A 6000-nucleotide genomic window follows, 5' to 3' on the forward strand; every position below is an offset into this window, starting at 1 on the left:
AGGATAGTTGAAATCCCCCATTACTACTATCTCACTGCCTTTTGAATGCTTGGCCATCAGTTCCAGGAAGGCATCATCTGTGTCCTCAGTTGGCTTGGGGATCTATAGTAAACTCCCACAATGAGATCACTGTTATTTTTCTCTCCCTTAATTTTGACCCAGATACACTCAACTTGGCTTTGAAGTTTTAAATCCTGGATCTCTTCACAGGTATACACATCCCTGACATATAACGCTACTCCTCCTCCTTTCCTGTTTGGTCTATTTCTCTGAAATAGATTGTATCCCTCTATTACTACATTCCAATCATGAGACTCATCCCACCAGGTTTCAGTGATGCCTATTATGTCATATTTAGTTTGCTGTACCAAGAGCTCAAGTTCATCTTGCTTATTTCCCATGCTCTGTGCATTAGTATACAGACATTGAAGACCATTGATACTACTAACAGCTGCCTCTTCCACTCAGCCACCATGTCCATTTGGACATCGGAGGCAGTCTGTAGCTAATGGCAACAGCTGGGGAGGCATCAGCACAAGCCCCCTAGGCCTGAAAATTGTGGGAGCAGCTCAGCAGTGATTTATCATTTAAAAATATACAGCCCACCCTTCATACAGGGACAGGGGTGGGGTCACACCATAAACTTTGGTATTTGACCTTCCATTATCTGTGAAGGAAAAGACAGAACAGACAATACACATAGCTGTATTCGGGGGGGGGAATATTTAGAAATATAAACTAGCTTGCACAAGTTCTGCAGTTCTCTTCATTGCTTTCACCTGAGTTAGGGTGGTGTTCCGGCTCAGACACCCATAGAATAAAAAAATAGACCATAAAGAGGATGAGTACCATCTGATCGCATTACCCAGCACTTCCACCAGCTTCTGCCTGGCAACTTTATCCACTAACTTCAGCCCACCAACTTCCCAGGGGTTTCATCTATTCATGAATATCCACCAGTTTCCTTTCACACATCACATTCACACATGTACACTCTGCTTTGACCACATTCAAACCCTTCCACTCATAACACAAGCATATGCCAGCCAACCTCCATGAAGACCATAATTCATTCATTTATCTTTCACTGTACCTTCATTCACATTCTTGTCCCGGCTGCAGCTCAGATTTCCACCAACTTCTGTTGACTGACTCCGAAGGTGAATTTCAACCAGTTTGCATCCACAAATATCAACCTACTTCAGCTTTACGACATCCACCAGCTTCCAAATGTGAACTCCACCCACCATCTTCCACCACCACCATCTGCCATGGATTTCAGCAGCCTTCTTTGATGGAAAAGTTTGTTTTGCTGGGCAGATTGGGTCCCCAAGTGTTTTCTTTGTCTTTTTCCCTGCCACCGAACGGTTAATGAATGGCAGCCTCTGATTGGCTGGGGTTCCAGGAGAGGGAGTTGAAAAGGAGAGGATTTTGAGAGACAGTTTGTAGGTGGGGATAGAGCAGGCATAGGCAAACTCTGGCCCTCCAGATGTTTGGGACTACAATTCCCATCACCCCTAGCTAACAGGACCAGTGGTCAGGGATGATGGGTATTGTAGTCCCAAACATCTGGAGGGACCAGAGTTTGCCTATGCCTGGGATAGAGGTTGGGAGATAGGGAGTGAGATGAGAGAGTTGGTTCTCGGTAGAAACATCCACTCTGAGGAATATATCAAAAGCTAGAGAAAGGAGACACTGAGCTTAGTGTGAAGGACAGTGTGGGGTGTCCTGGAAGAGTAATTAGGCCAGGAATTAACTGGGAGGCTGAGGCTGAGCCAGAAGAAGTAGAAGCTGTGAGAATACAGTCTACTTAGGACTCATTCCAGTGAGGAGGGGTGTGGTGATCCCTTGGGAGTACCTACCTCAGGAGTAGGGTTGTCTAAGGGATGTGTAACTGACAGGAAGTACCACCTTGTTTAAGAACCAAGGTATTAAGCGGCAACAGCTGTGCAACAACTGACAAAGAACTGAAGTGAAATAACATAATCTGAAGTATCTTATGTTTTACCTACTTTGTGTCATAAACTTCCTTTGTTTAATAAAATCATTCCTGTTTATTTGATCAAATCCTGCCTGAGAATCCAAATTATTAAGTTTTCCCTCACACAAGTCCCCCACAAGATAATCTAGGGTAGTTTGTAGGAATTTGTGGGATTAGTGTTCCACAAAGGTGGGTGCACTATATTTAAGTGAGGGCGGACCCAATGGCACCAGGGGGGAAAGTGCCCTTACGCCGTTGCACCTTCAAGCCACAATCCTGCTCAGCAAGTGAAGTTGCCTTATTATCACTCCATAGCATACCACAGCCAGATGATCATGTCTGTCCAACTGTCAATTCATTTCCTTCCAACTGCAGGAAGACTGGGCAATGCTGAATGTTTCCTGCTGTATTCTGTTGAAGAAAGAGACAAAGGCCCACCTTTATATCCACTCAGCTGCCATGTACTTTTCTGTTGTCACAGGTAGTCTGTAGCCAATGTCAGCAGCTGGGGATACATCATTATAATCTCCTCAGGCCTCACAATTATGGGTGCACCTCAGCATGATTTATTTGTGCGTTTGTTTATTGTTAAATCGTTGGTAGAAATATTATAGGCCAATCTTCATTTGTACTGATACCAGGGAGATGCACACCATAAAAATGCTGTAGACCCTTTTCACCATTTTCAATGAAATGCACATCCTCCTCTTGCTTTGGCTGCACAGTTTATATGGTGATTGGCAATGGTGGGCAAGCTATGATTCAGGGGAAATTGTTCACTGTTGCTAATATCTACTCACTGGGGATCAATCCTCAGAAGAGGAGTTGGAGTCCTCCAAACCAGCAGCATCCCAAGCCAATGATCCAGGAAGAGCCCTTAGGATAATTGCTGGGGCTGCCTTCAGAGGCAGAAACAGAATGAACCCCCAAGCCCAAAAAAGTGATGTTGTCTCAAAAGGCAGGCCAGGACTCTCATGCTCAGGAGTGCCCATTTGCAGAAAATAACTCTGTAAAGTCAACTACACCCCACAATGTATAGTACCACAACATACACAAAAAATAAGTGTGGTCTGACTGACTCAACTTACTTTAAAACATAAATATATATATTGTGCCAGTAACATACATATAAGAGTTACACCCAAAAAATAATGTGTTGTGAATTGCTGGAATAACAAATCTCACAGACCCTGCAACTATAGTGCAAGCTACCTGAGCAGCCTATGTGCAATCATATTTCATATCTGCATCACTCAGACAAAATGGTTTCATGAAGTACATCATTGCTGCAATATTCTGTCATTGTGTTGACTACAGAAACAATACCTTCACCTGTTCTTGGTGTCAACAGTGGCAAGTCATACCAGTTCTGACACTTTTTCTCTTGATGTCCCAGGCAAGCAAGCTATGCCTCTAGACTCAAGCCAGAGTTTGACAAAGGCATAAATCTACGGGGAAGAAACACTTTGGGATGTTTACACCACAATGTGTTGATCAGTTTACAATACCTGTACAGACATTTTAAAAGAAAGTGTCCACCGTGTTTGGAAGATGGCAAAACACACCATTGGTTATTGTCTGAACATGGATCTATAGATGTGGAGATCATTTGGTGACAGGTGTCCATACTACTTGCAGTTTTAATATAATAAAAATGAACTCTGGATGGAATTCAGATTTTAAATTATGGTCTGAAATTCCTGCATTGTTATGTGTTGAACCAAGAAGAATCACGGTCCTGCTTCTGATGTGATTGTTTCCAATCACATTGGGCACAGAGTAAAAAATTCTTAATTAATCCCTTTGCTAGTGGCACATTGCTGAAGAAGTTTGCAATTGTCATATTCCATCCAGAACCACTACCAATCCTAGGTTTCAAGCTGCTGGGATATTTACTTCTTTCCCAATATATATGGTGAAGTGTGCCTGTCTGTCTGTCTGATTACTGACTATATGGAGGAATTTAAAAACATTCTCGTTTACCCATGCATTTGATTGCTAAAACATTGTGATGACAGTATATTTGATACTGAAAAGGAACCTTGAAAAGGAAATTGTAGAGTTAGAAAAACTTTTAAAAGGGTCATTCAAAATGATCAAGGGGATGGAGCAACTCCCCTATGAAGAAATGTTTCTCAACATTAGAACCTGTGGACATCCAATGAAACTGAATCTTAGAAGATTCAGGACAGATAAAAGAAAGCTATGTAACTCGCTCTCACAAGTCAGTGATGGCCACCAACTTGGATGCCTTTAAAAGGACAGGAAAATTCATGGAGAATAGGGCAATCCATGGCTACTAGCCATGGTGGTTGTGCTCTGCCTCCACAGTTGGAGGCAGTAATACACTTGTGTTTAGTTTGACATCTGAACTAGGTTGATGTTGTAGTTGACATCCATCTGTCTAGGGAGACACTGGAAGAGTATGCCTTCAGGGGTCAACCTGTTCCAATATTTATTGTACTTATTTATTGATTATACTTAGTGCTGCTTCTATAAGGAGAAGCAGAAACAGTTAAATAGTTGCTGGAAAGGAAGAAATAATGGCTAGGAAGGCATGCAAATAGACACACATACCTTTCCTTAGGAAACTCAAAGCAACTTCCAATGATTTCCTGTTCTTAGGTTCAACAATCATACAAAACCATGTACTCTGAGACCATTCATTAGATTATACATACAAGTGGCCAAGGGCTTATATAATATTTTCAGTTCTATACGTAAGTGGTTTAACTGATACTCCTTGAAAATCAGAAGCCTTTTGTTTCTATTTCTTGGAGACCAACTCAGAACTTACTCTACAAACAAACCTATTAGAAGCCCTGTTTTTTTAAGTGACATATGGCACCTATTGGCATTGATAAATGAAAGCACATAACAATAAAATGCACTGTGCTAAATGCTAGTAAAAATGACAAGCTAAAATATTATCAACATAAAAAGGAGTAGTAGGTACCATCAAAATGCAAGTAGATAAATAGGAACCGCTACAGCGGGAAGGTAAACGGCATTTCCATGTGCTGCTCTGGTTCGCCAGAAGCGGCTTTGTCATGCTGGCCACATGACCTGGAAGCTATACGCCGGCTCCCTCGGCCAATAATGTGAGATGAGCGCGCAACCCCAGAGTCAGTCACGACTGGACCTAATGGTCAGGGGTCCCTTTACCTTTACCTAGGTGCCATATTACTATCCAAAATAATATATCACACATTGTATACTTAAGGATTTCATTTTACTTTCATTTCATTTTACGATGGCCACAGCGACTTTGCCCTGGACACACTGACCAGATGCTTGGAGGCTGTGGCTGGATGGTTTTGTGGGAGTTGATTGAAATTAAATCCTTCGCAGACAGAGTTCTCTGGCTGGGTCGGAATGGGATGGGGATGAGGGACCAACTCTCTTCTCTTACAGGAGCCCAATTAGTGCTAGTGAGCGCCTTCCGTTAAGAGTTTGGGTGTAATCCTTGACGCCTCCCTTTCCATGGAGGCACAGGTTACAGCAACAGCTAAGGCAACATTTTTCCATCTTCGCCGCATTAAGCAGTTGGTCCCTTACCTCTCCAACCCCGATCTGGCCACAGTGATCCACGCGACGGTCACCTCCAGGGGCAGCTCTACGCGGGGCTGCCCCTGAAACTGTCCCAGAAACTCCAACGGGTGCAGAATGCTGCAGCGAGGCTCCTCACGGGGTCCCTGCCATGGGAGCATATTCACCCAGTGCTTTACCAGCTGCACTGGCTCCCAGTGGAGTATAGGGTCAGGTTCAAAGTGCTAGTTTTGACCTTTAAAGCCCTTTGTGGCTTAGGGCCCTCGTTTTTACAGGACCACCTCTCCTGGTATGCCCCACAGAGGACCTTAAGGTCCATGAATAACCATAGTTTAGAGGTCCCAGGCCCTAAGGAAGTCAGACTATCCTCCACGAAGGTCAGGGACTTTTCAGTGATGGCTCCGACCGGTGGAATGCTCTGTCCCATGAGACTAGGGCCCTACAGGATTTAACCTCCATCTGCCAGGTCT

Source organism: Zootoca vivipara, chromosome 2, assembly GCF_963506605.1.
Source record: "Zootoca vivipara chromosome 2, rZooViv1.1, whole genome shotgun sequence".
NCBI classification, from domain to species: Eukaryota; Metazoa; Chordata; class Lepidosauria; order Squamata; family Lacertidae; genus Zootoca; species Zootoca vivipara.